Source organism: Rattus rattus, chromosome 6 (assembly GCF_011064425.1).
Source record: "Rattus rattus isolate New Zealand chromosome 6, Rrattus_CSIRO_v1, whole genome shotgun sequence".
Lineage (NCBI taxonomy): Eukaryota > Metazoa > Chordata > Mammalia > Rodentia > Muridae > Rattus > Rattus rattus.
Window position 1 is genome coordinate 96,769,108 of NC_046159.1, and position 12,062 is coordinate 96,781,169.

The 12,062-nt window shown below is 39.5% G+C and overlaps 1 non-coding gene across 1 annotated transcript; it reads right to left on the reverse strand.

Moving 5' to 3' along the window:
- Positions 1-11,417: 11,417 nt before the first annotated feature.
- Positions 11,418-11,547, reverse strand: LOC116904714. Its single transcript, XR_004388408.1, has one exon. It is a non-coding gene; the product is annotated as a small nucleolar RNA SNORA17 (small nucleolar RNA).
- Between the last annotated feature and the right edge of the window lie 515 nt (positions 11,548-12,062).

Here is a 12,062-nt window from a genome sequence, read left to right on the forward strand (position 1 = left end):
TTTTCCTTCTCTTATTGGTTTGGGCTAGAGACTGCTAAACAGTGGTGACAGTTGTTTGTAACAATAATATCTTGTAAAGAAGTTTGGAAGCTTGATCCCATGAAGAGAAGTAATTCTGAAGCTTTAATGAGGAACCTATCAATCATTGCGATTACAGTGTTGTTCAATGCTGCACTGCCAGAAAACAAGGAAGATTCTTCCAAATCAAATTTTAATGAATAACAGGCTGATATCTATTACAGTTTTATTGTATTCTACTAGTCTTTAATTTCAAAGTTAAACTCTATCAACCATCTATTTAGTTAATAATTAAAAGCATTCCTCAAATGAAAACTAAGTGTATTCTGTATAATAGATGATTTCAAAACATATTTTTTCACAGTAATAAAGCTACTTATAGTTTGCCCACAAATTAATCCACCAAGTCAGATATAAATCAAGGATAATTAAACAATGTAGATGTTAGAAATACTAGAAAACAATTGAATGTGCCTTCTAAGTGCAATTTTGAAGTATTCAAACCCCCAACTCCATATTAATACACTTTCCCTAATGTAATACATAGTATCCTCACAACACTATTAGGGTTGGATGCTGAATTGCAATTTATTTATTTATGGTCTAGGTAGAGAGCATTCCAGGTGAGTTTCCAAGGCTTCTGGGCCTTTTCTGGGTCTTTGAGATTATGATGCTAATTCATCATTGAGATTTATGTCTCCACTGTAAAGCCCCATCACTAACACAGACCTTCTACCTGGTAATAAAGGTTTTGATGTTTTTTTGTTTTTTTTTCCCACATTTTTGCATCACTTTGCATTCAGACACCAAAGCACACTGGGTTCACTATATCACACATTTTTCTCCTAAATTTTGTGGAAATCTAGTCTCAGGTTGATCTGTCAATGTCAATGGGGATAAACAGAGCTTCCTTCAAAGTGTACAAATTGTGTAAGGTTATGAAAAGCCAGAAAGGAGCGATCTACATCCTGCTCCTGTCGGCCTGCACTTCTTTTGCTTCATCCATCTTGTCTAATTTTGTATATGTTTGGGGCAGGCTCTGAATGGGTGTTCCCTTGTCCCCTCTATGCCAGGGTATTCTTGTTCCCTTTAAAGAAGGAGGAAGCATTACATTTTGATCATCCGTCCTTGAGTTTCATTTGTTCTAAAGGCACAATTTCAACAATGAGTGCATACCATGTGTGTGTGATTGGGTTAACTCACCAGGATGATATTTTCCAGTTCACCATTTGCCCATTGTTTTTGATAGCTGAGTAATATTCCTGTAGATGTACCACATTTTCTGTATCCACTCTGTTGAAGGGCCTAACTGAAGAGCTTGAAGGGGCTCGAGACCCCACTGTACAACAATGCCAAGCAACCAGAGAGGACTAAGCCACTACCTAAAGACTGAACATGGACTGGATCTGACCTCTGCAAGAATATCCAGTAAGAGCACCAGTGGAAGGGGAAGCCCTGTCCCAAAGACTGAACCCCCTGAAAGCAATGGGGGAGGATGAGGGGAACACCTCATAAAGAAGGGGGGGGGGTTAGGGGATGTTTAGCCCGGAAACCGAAAGGGTTCTTTGGAAAAAGAAGGTCATTTTTGAGTTGTGAACCTTGGATGGAGATTACTGATCTCCAGCATAAATAAACTGGGGCAACAAGGATGAATGAGGGAATCCTTTGAGCAATGAAGGACACACTGAGGGTGAGCAGTCTACTGTGAGGACATGGGCATGTAGACTTTGAGCAGAGGGAACAGTATACCCAAGACGAGGTGAGTGGAAACAAGAAAGAAAGGATGGAGTTTTGCTTCTGAAGGCTAAAGTGGACACAGGCATCTGAAGACTCATGAAGGAACAAAACAGATGCAGACACAAGAGAAAGGATGTTCTGCTAAAGCAAGCATCTAAGTGAAAATATTGAAGAAACTCTTTGCTAACGATGCGCATGTATTGGTTTGCCTTACAGTGTGTACTCAAGCACAGTTTGTTGGGACTCCATAGAGAGAAATGCACCAAAAACTTCTAGTGGTATGCTGTTGCTTCTTACCACTTCCTTAGACTTGGGCCGATTGGCAGAGTGATGGCAGCTGAGATAGACTCATATGCAAAGACAAGACCCGTGGAGCACGTGTGATGTTTAGATGGAGTATAAAAGAGACTCCACGGAAAGTAACAGACTAAGCTTGGCTTGCTTATAGAGCTAGTGCTACAACACTTGTTGGTCTCTTATCTTTGCTGATCTTCGCTTTACTGAGAGAGGCAAAGCTGAGAACTTTTCCTGGCATTCCTGTTGGCCCTAGTCCTTCCTTCTGATTTATGCTGATTTGGCTGAGGCCTGGCTGTTCCTGATAGATTGTACAGTCACTGCTGCTATCCCCAAAACTACTGAACTAGACTGCTGGTATATCCATGCACTGTTTAAGACTTGACTGAGCTGCCGCTGCCTGCTAACCTGTGAACTAAACTGCTGATTTCCAGACAAGACAGGACTTGTTCCAAAGAACCATTTCTAAACAGGTCCACTTCCACTGTAACTTTTCTTTTCCACTGCTTCTGATGGGTGGAGGTCTAGAAGGGAGGTTAAAGAATCTAAGAACCATCATTAATAGTAGACTTTGAAGAAATTAAAGTTATACACAGGTCAGAGAAGACTCAGTAATCATGTAGTTTTGGCCTGGCCTGGTGCCATCCATTCCTGGAAACTGTCAAATTCCCTTTCCAGCTCCTCAGTCTGTATGATTTGCCTTTGCTCTCTGCTCCCCTTGTGGCCTCTGCCATGCTTGTCTCTTATCAAGCTCAAATCACTGCTCCCAGTCCAAGGTACAATAAACTAGATACAGTTTGAAAAGAGCAGGGAACTTTTCCACAGTGCCTGAAGGAGGAAAAAAATAAGTAACATAAAGAATACTCTTAACTTAAGAGATTTCCCCTTAAGGTATTAAGGCTCAGGTATTCCATTCTTTCTGTTTAAATACAGAATTGCTCTTACATAGGAAAAGTTAGGGCAGCTGGGATGAGGACACTCTAATGGGATAGCCAAGAGAATTAAGCTGTGTGCCCAAAAACAAGTGAAAGCTGGGACAGGGTGGGCAGAGTGAGGAGTTAGGAGAAAATACAAACCTCACTGGCCAGCACAAATGGCTGTTGGTTCAGTCTGGGTGTCTTAAAATGAGCTGCAACATATATAAGTATATAAAATATGCTCCAATATACAGACCGTGTATTAAGGGAAAAGAAGTTGTGTTTGATCAGAACTTACTGGCCTCTTCTAGCATTTGCTAAGTTACATGATGTTGACTATATATTGTATGTATTGCTGAAGTTGAAGCCACTGTAACTTATTTATTTATTTATTTATTTATTTATTTATTTATTTTCTTACTAACTTTGCAACCACCGATATGTCTCAGAGCAAATGCAAAAGTCCCAGTCACACAACTAACTGGCCAATGGCTTTAAATTTTTCAAACAAAAATATTACTTCCATACAAAAATCTTAATTTCTAAAATTCAAGTTCTCTAAAAAGAAAATGGCGTACTTCAGCACATTCTAAGTTCATTATCACTAAAGGTGTATAAGGAGAAAATAGGCAGCTGCCAATCAAAAGAACCATTACCACATGATAAACAAGTCTCACCAAGTCATAGGTTCTATGACTTTGAGAAATTTAAATACAGAAGGAGTCAAAGTAGATTTCTGCCTCTATCGACAATTTCAGCTATTTCTGTGGCACAAATGCAGGTTCCTCCTCTTTTTAATAAGACTTCAGAGTGCATAGGTTAAGTACTGACTAAATAGATAATTTGATTAATGCAGAAGAACACATTTAACTAAAAAGGAATAATATTCCAAAATATGCCTTGACTTTAGCACATATTATTTATTTCAATGTACTGATCATCTTAGTGTTTACCAAGTGTGACAACTGTGGATCTTGAAATAGGACTTCAAATTGCTGTGGGGGGAAGATGTCACACATACTGAAACAGTATTTAATCCACTTCCCTTCAAAATCTCTCTCTCTTGCTGTCACCCTTAAGCTCCCTCTTCTCCAAGTTCTCTAGCTGACATTTTATCTCTTCATCTGTCCACGTTTGCATTCAATCCTACATGAAATTTAAAATGTGTCACCATTCTTTCAGATCTCTTCTGTTGCTTTTATAAATGTGTCCATCTACTGCCATGAATAAGCAGTGCAAGATCATCCCTGAATAGACAGTATCGATTCACTAAACCCCGAAGATTGCTGACCTTTTTAAAAAGAGATTCCCACTGCACAAGATATTTTACCAAGTGACAAGGACTTCTGTGCACTGACATGAAATCAGTACCATTTAAATTGAGCACATTTCTTAGGGAGACGGTTGGCTACATGGCACTCAGAGATTGTGTCATGTGACATGAGGAGCGTTCTGAATAATTTCAGTTGTGTTTTTCTGGAATAAAAAGAATAAACAGTGTAAAAAGTAGATTGCCATGTCCTAAATTGAATTGAAAATCAAGAAAGGAATTAATTTAATCCCATATTGATGTAGTCTTACTGTAAAGTCAAGAAGTACTTTATGTATGATATAGAGATATTAAAATCAAAAAGTAATTAGGCAATGAATGAGCCAAACCTCTATGAAGAACTAAGCCAAAGATCTGAGACCTAGTCCTACCTCTGCTATCTTGTGAAATGTACTTCCACCCTTGTGTGGAGTTATTATTTTCAAAATTACATGAGTGAACTAAATGATGTCCACAGGCATGTTTAAATGTACCTTTCTCTGTCTATTCAAATTAATAATTGTTCTATTATTATATTGTTCTATTCTCTGTCTATTCAAGTAAATAATAATTGTTGTGCTAATACACTAATTGAAGCAAAAGTTTTATGTTCACACAAGAAATATTTATCAGGCAAGTGTAGGTAGAAAGCTTTTTAAATGTATATGTAAAATGAAAAGTTGATCAAAGGAAATGAGCTTATAATATCTGTACAAGCACGCAGTAGAGATGTCTCAAGGACCTGTGAAAGAGAAGTAAAGAGTTTAAGAGAACAAATGAAGATAGAACTGTAGGTTTATGAGTAGTCTATTTTCACTTTCCTCTGATTAGTGCTTTCATTTACACTCTAAACCCTTGAAAACATGAATAATAAAAATACCACAAGCTGCACTGTGGTTAGGCGATTCCTGGCCCCATGGTCTGCTCTTAGAGCTATAAGACTAAGAGGAAGATTTCCATTGAATTTTATTCTCTAATACATATAACCTTTCTTTTAATTTTTCATCTTCTCCCAATCATTATGTTTCTTTTTGTTTCTCATTTGAAAGGTTTTACAGATATTAAAATGATTTCCAAAGAGCGTATGTATTTCATAAAAGAATGACTATTTTAGCAACCTAAGGAGGTTAACCATGGAGGAATATCAATTGTGTGTCACTAGTACATTCTTATAGGGATGTTTCTGTGGAGTATAAATTGTCAAAACATTAACATTATAATACTGAGGAAAACCTTATCTCTGTCTGTGTGGACCTTCTTGGCTTTGCAATTGCGAGCTGTAAAAAAGTCCAGAGATTGGCCAGATATTCTTCTTTTCTGCTGTTGTCACCGATACACACAAAAGAGGCACATGAGCATTCATTGAATTGCTCAAAGGCTCTCTTTTTAACTGATTTATAAGGCTCATGTATGTGTGTGTGTGTGTGTGTGTGTGTGTGTGTGTGTGTGTGTGCTCGTGCGTACATCCTAAACTATTTTTACCCTTAGTGCTATAACAACTAGATTTTCAATCCAAGTTTAAATCCATATATCAACAACCACATAGTGTAATTTCATTTCCCATCAAAATCCCTCATTTAATGAATGACATCATTCTGCTTCTCTCCTTTCCCCTCCTCCTCTGCTCTCCTTTCTTCCCTCTCCCTGACTCATCTTTCTTCTCTTTATGTGTTGCTCTCACTTAGCATTCAGTTAAATATTCTCAACTAAATACTCTCTATAGAGTTTAAAAGATGTGCAAGAATAAGCCTTTCATTGCTGAATGCCTAATACACATGTCGAGGACCTAATATGTGGAGTATAGGTCAACCTTTAAGAATATAAGCAGACATAGCAATAACAAAATGCTTACGGTGTTAAATGGGAAAGACAATATAACTGAAATAATTCCATCTGTTTTATAATGCACAAATACAATAGAAGGAAAAAATTCAATGCAAAGAATGTCAGTAGAAGACCCACTAAATAACCATGATTGTGATTCTGTGCAGAAGCACAATTAAAGATAAATTTTTATCAACCTGGGTATTGTATATTATGCATTTCTTTTTATTTGTTCTTATTCATTCATTCATCATTTATCATCTATTCTGAGACTTATGTAACTAAGACTGCCCTCAAGTTTCCAACTATTCCTCCTCAGCCTCTATGTACAGATGTGCACTGCACTGTCATGACCACATAAAATGGTATCTGATTATTTCACAAACATATAAATGGATATAGGTAACATGAAACTGGATAGCAGACTGATGTTTTGATTGTGGGATGTTTTTCATTCTCTCTAGTTGGACTACTTCACATCAATCATAAAATTTAGAAGAACTGCAGTGAAAATGGTAGGATGGGAATCACAAATCACTGAAAACCATACCACAAATATTTACTGAGAATCTTTTCATTATAGGGATAGATTCTGAAGCAAAAGTTGAAGGAAAGAAAATAATTTTCACACAACTAGTATGGCAAATAATATTGAAGCAAGTAATTTACAATTATGTAAGCTTCATTCTACAGAAAGAATCAGTGTTAATCCCTGAATATGGGGTATGACAATGATTGTCAAGAGAAAAGAAAAAGAAAAGAAAAAACATTCAGAGGACAAAGAAATCAGGATTTTGCCTTGCCCAAGGCAGGCTAAAAGTTTAAGTATCCAAGTACAAGATAACTCTTCTCATTTCATTATTTAAGAAAAGACTATTTCAGCCTTGTGGAATATATGTAGGGAAGTGCAAGAGATCAATGAACTTCAAAAGTTTTGTTTTAAAATTTGGGAATGACCAAGAATCAATACAAACTTCTCATGGGAAGTCAAGTAAGAGTCAGTAATGTAAACTGATTGCTACAAATCTCTGCATGTTGGGGTGAATGGAAATGTGTGTCGCTGACAGGACAGGGACTGAGCATATACACTAGACATAGTTCAACAGAGATTGCTTGAACTCTTAAACTAACCACCATGGTCTCTGAGATGAGGCGGTAGATTTGTATCTAATCTCCTGCCATTGGGCTGTCAGTAAATTCAAAAATTAAGTTTAGTAAAGTGAAGAAGGACGATAAGTGGAAGAATGATTAGTCCTGGTCAAAGACATGACTAGCAAAGGTTATCATTCCTGAGATTGTGCATGATAGAAATCTCTAGGCCATAAGTGCAGAAATCAATAAATGAAGATGTCACAGCACTCAGTCTACTCGCATCTCCTACAAGATAGCCTAACAATGTTCTGGATCACAGGTTGTCAGCTTCTCCATGAAGGTTATACATAAGTTTTTAATGTACTAGGGGTCATGCAATCTCTGCTGCATCTCTGTAAAATGAAACTATAAAAAATAGCTACAGGCAGTTCCGCAGACCACAAGCATAGTTATATTACAGTAGAATTTCATTAGCAGAAAAATTGTGGATTAAAGGCTAAATATTAATTCAAATGTAGAGAATTTACTCACTTAATGTGTAAGGCTTCAAGTTAAATTTCAAGTACTAACCACCTACACACACACACACACACACACACACATGCACACTCACCCACAAAAATATGCATACATACATGTACACAGACCCTCCTACACATTCACACGCATATACTCATGCTCATTCAAAAACATACATGCACAGCACTCTCACAAAAATACACATACATACATACATACATACATACATACATACATACATACATATATACATACATGCATGCATACAGGCACTGTCCTACACACAGATGCACATATGAACTCACAGTAGGTATGATACCATGATCCAGTAGAAGACCATATATCTAAAATAACTGTACATCATTAATTGGCTCTCAAATTAGAAGGAGGACACTAAGTTGGTTAGGAAGGAAATTGGGTTATCTGGGCAGAGTTGAAGAAGTAGTCTGAAAATGATCATATAATTTTTCAGTGAATAGTTTTGTATGAGTACTGATTGAAAACAGTACATTTCAGAGAGCTTGAAAATTAGAGAATATGGGTGGACAGAAACATCTTTAGGGTTTTCCTCATTTCTACAAACATAAAAACACACCCTCTGAATCACTGGAGATTGTTTTGTTTCTGGATATTTTTAACAACAGGACTTTCAGATAGGAAATTACCTGAAACTTTTGTCCCTGTAAAATCAGATCAGTCAATACCCTGATTTAATATGCAGGAGTATGATGATTCAGGTTACGAATAGTGTGTATTAGCAAGAGGAAGGGTTTAGAGTCATCACATCAACTTCAGATCTTTGTTTCCCTTTCTGTCTTTAGAATTGTTTCAAACATCTATGCCTGTCCAAATGATAAACACTACTTAATGTTCAAATTTTAGCTAAAATCAATTAAATCTTGTCTGTCTCCTAATTCATGATAAAGTCATAACCTCTACTACTTCTATACTACTACTATATTCAAAGCTTGTAATTTTGTGTATTATTAAAGGCTGATTTATCATGCTCATAATATTTGAAAATTAAATGTAAAAATAGAACATGGGTTGGGGTCTGGGGAATGTTTCAAGTGGTTAAGAATTTGCTTTTCAACCTTGAGGATCTTCAGATCCTCTTCAGATCCATAGAAACCTATATAACCTGGACGTGACGTGGAGTAAATGCTTGTAATCACAGTGCCTTTATAGAGAAATGGGTGACTACACAAAAAGTCTCACAAGTTAATAGAGACCCTGAATAAAATAATGTGAAAGGTGAGGATTGACACCCAAGTTGTCCTCTCACCTGTGCATGTGTGCTGGGGCACAGACAAGCCCTTTCTCAACACACAGGAACTTACACACACAGAGAAATTCACACACACACACACACACACACACACACACACACACACACACACACGAAAACCTAAATGTAAGTATCTTTAAAGAACTAAGGAATCTTTTGCTTGATCTTTTGCTTGTTTCCTCTATTGCTCCTTCTGGCTTCTTCTCATTTCTACTTGCGGTTTTTTGTGAATTACTTTGTCATTTTTTCCATCTACATTCTGTAATTTGACTGCCACATGACTCCAGCACTTGCATTTATTAACTAGCTGCACACAGAGACTCGCTAGCATTCTGGTACTCAGCTCATCCTAGGTGAGAATAATCAAGTCGACCATAACCAGATATATCTCAGAGCCTAATAATAGTAGCCAACAAAGCAGACTCAATGCAAGAGTAGGAAAAGAAAGCCCCCAACAAAGTGGGCAACATCCAAACAAGATTTACTATAATCCGTAATATAGTCAAGTATGTAGGATAGCCCTTGACAGCATGTATGTTTCAGTATTTTTTGTCACAAGATGACAGTTTATGCTGCTTGCTAACTGTCAAGGGCTATAATTTTTAAAAGAAATCTTTCATTAATACCTCTGAATGCAACATTTATAGAATGTCAATGTATTATCATTCTATTTTTACTTCTTTTGGGTTCTTTGTGAATTTCAAATCATGCACCCCAATCCCACTCATCTCCCCAACCCCTTGTACCCACCTTCCACCCTTGCAACTCCTCACTAACAAAGGAAAAACCTTGCTGTGGAATCTGCAGTGTATCACAGTATGTGTCACCATATATCTATCTACACTTCTTTGCTTACAAACGTTTATTAAAATGACTTGTTGGTCTGGTATGAGGCCTGTGGCCTACACTACTCTATCAGTACTGGATCCTCACTGGGACTCCTCTAAAATATCCAGTTCTTGCCCTGAGTCATGGAGATCCCATAGTTTTCCATCTGTGGGACCTGCCCTTCCATGGGGTAGATGTTTCAGTGAGCCAATTCAAAGCCTGGCTGGATATGGGGCTGAGAAATATCTGAGCTAGTCAGACCACGTGCTGTCTTCGGCACCCTCTACAACCAAGGACAGCTCAACCCTGCCAAATGAGGTACAGGACCCACTCGCCCACTCTCCTAAGTTTTGCAGTAGGTGAGATACAGAGCCTTCTCCCATTCTCATGACCCTTAGACCAGCTCTCCTGCCTGCCATGGTGATGAGGGATGCAGAAGGGGAGGAGAGCATCTCTCACTGCACCTCATTGCAGATAAGGGGCAGGACCAGCTCTCCTGTCTCTGGGCCAGGTCATGTGTAACCCCAACACTAAGTGAGGTGTAGGGTCTTCTCTCGTGAGTGATACAATAGGTGAGAGGCAGAGCCAGCTCTCCTACTCTGAGGACCTCACAGCCAGTTCTCTACATGCTGTAGAGGAGAGGATCATCTCGCCCCTGACCATGACACTACATGACACACAAGTAGTAGGACCAGCAGCTCTCACACACTCACTCAAGCCCATGACCCTGCTACCTTGGTCAGCTCTATGTTGCTGCCCATGTGAGGTGCAGAGCCCCCTGTCCCTAATACTGCAGCTGGTGAGAGGCAGAGCTAGCTCTCCAGCTCTCATGAACCTAGAGCCAGTCTCTCACCTGCCACAGGTTGTGAGGGATGAAGGGAGAAAAGGGTATCTCTCCTGCATCCATGCCACCTTACAGAAGACAAATGGCAAGGGCAGCTCTTCTATACTCATATTCTTAGGGCTGGCTTGCCCAAAACTCCCACAATGTGCAGGGCCAATAGGGACAAAGCCTGCTTTCACACTCCTAGGGCGAGCTTTCCTGCAATGCCCAGGTGAGGAGTGGGGCCAGTTCTACACAGCCCTCAAACAACATATCCCTGGGCAGCAGCCCAGACCAGGGATGCCCACATGGAATTTGGTAGTAACAAACTCCTACTACTGCAAGACCATTGACACAGACATGGCCTCTGGTGGCAAAACAGGCTAGGACACCACTATGGTCGCATGTTGGCAACACTGGCTACTCACATCAGGCTGTTCTTCACTACCCTCAAGTCTCTAGTTCTGCCTCTCTTCATTGTGCCCACATCCTTGTTTCTCTTTCTCTTCCATTTCTCCACCACTTACTTGCCCTTTAGTGGCTCCTGGGGTCTCTGAATATCTGCAGTCATGTCAACAGTGGTCTCAGGAGTGCTATACCCCTGTCATGCATTATGGCACCAGCAGAGGTCATACCATATCCGGCCTGCCCTTCCTTCCTCCTGCCAGGCCTGTGTGCTCCTGGACTGGTGATTTTCTCAGGTTAGATTTTTGCCTAGCCCCACTGGTTCTGGACAGGTAGTCTTCTCAGTCTTGCTTTTTGTCAAGGAGTGTTAGGCTACTATCATTCAGATGTTCACAGGTCAGAATACTGATCATAGCATAGCCTCTCTCTTCTCTGCCACCTACTAATGCATGTGTGACAGAGGAGTTATACCTGCAAGGCTTCTAGGGGCAGCTCTATGTTAATTAATTAATTAATTAATTTTACACTCCAGATTTTATCCCCCTCCCAGTCCCCTCTCCAACTGTTCCATATCCCAAACCTCCTCCTCATCCCCTCTGTCTCCATGAGGATGTCCCCACCTCACTCACCCTACCAGACCTCTAAACTCCCTGGGGTCTGCAGTCTCTTAAGGGTTAGGTGCATCTTCTCTGACTGAACCCAGACCCAGCAGTCCTCTGCTGTACATTTGTCGGGGGCCCCATATCAGCTGGCGTATGCTGCCTGGTTAGTGATTCAGTGTCTAAGAGATCTCGGAGATCCAGGTTAATTGAGACTGCTGGTCCTGCTATAGGGTCACCCTCCTCCTCAGCTTCCTCCAGCTTTTCCCTAATTCAAGCATAGGAGTCAGCAGTCCATTGGTAGGATGCACATATCTACATCTGACTCTTTCAGCTGCTTGTTGGGTCTTTAGGAGGGCAGTTAAGTTAGGTCCCTTTTTTGAGCACCCCATAGCCTCAGTAATGGTGT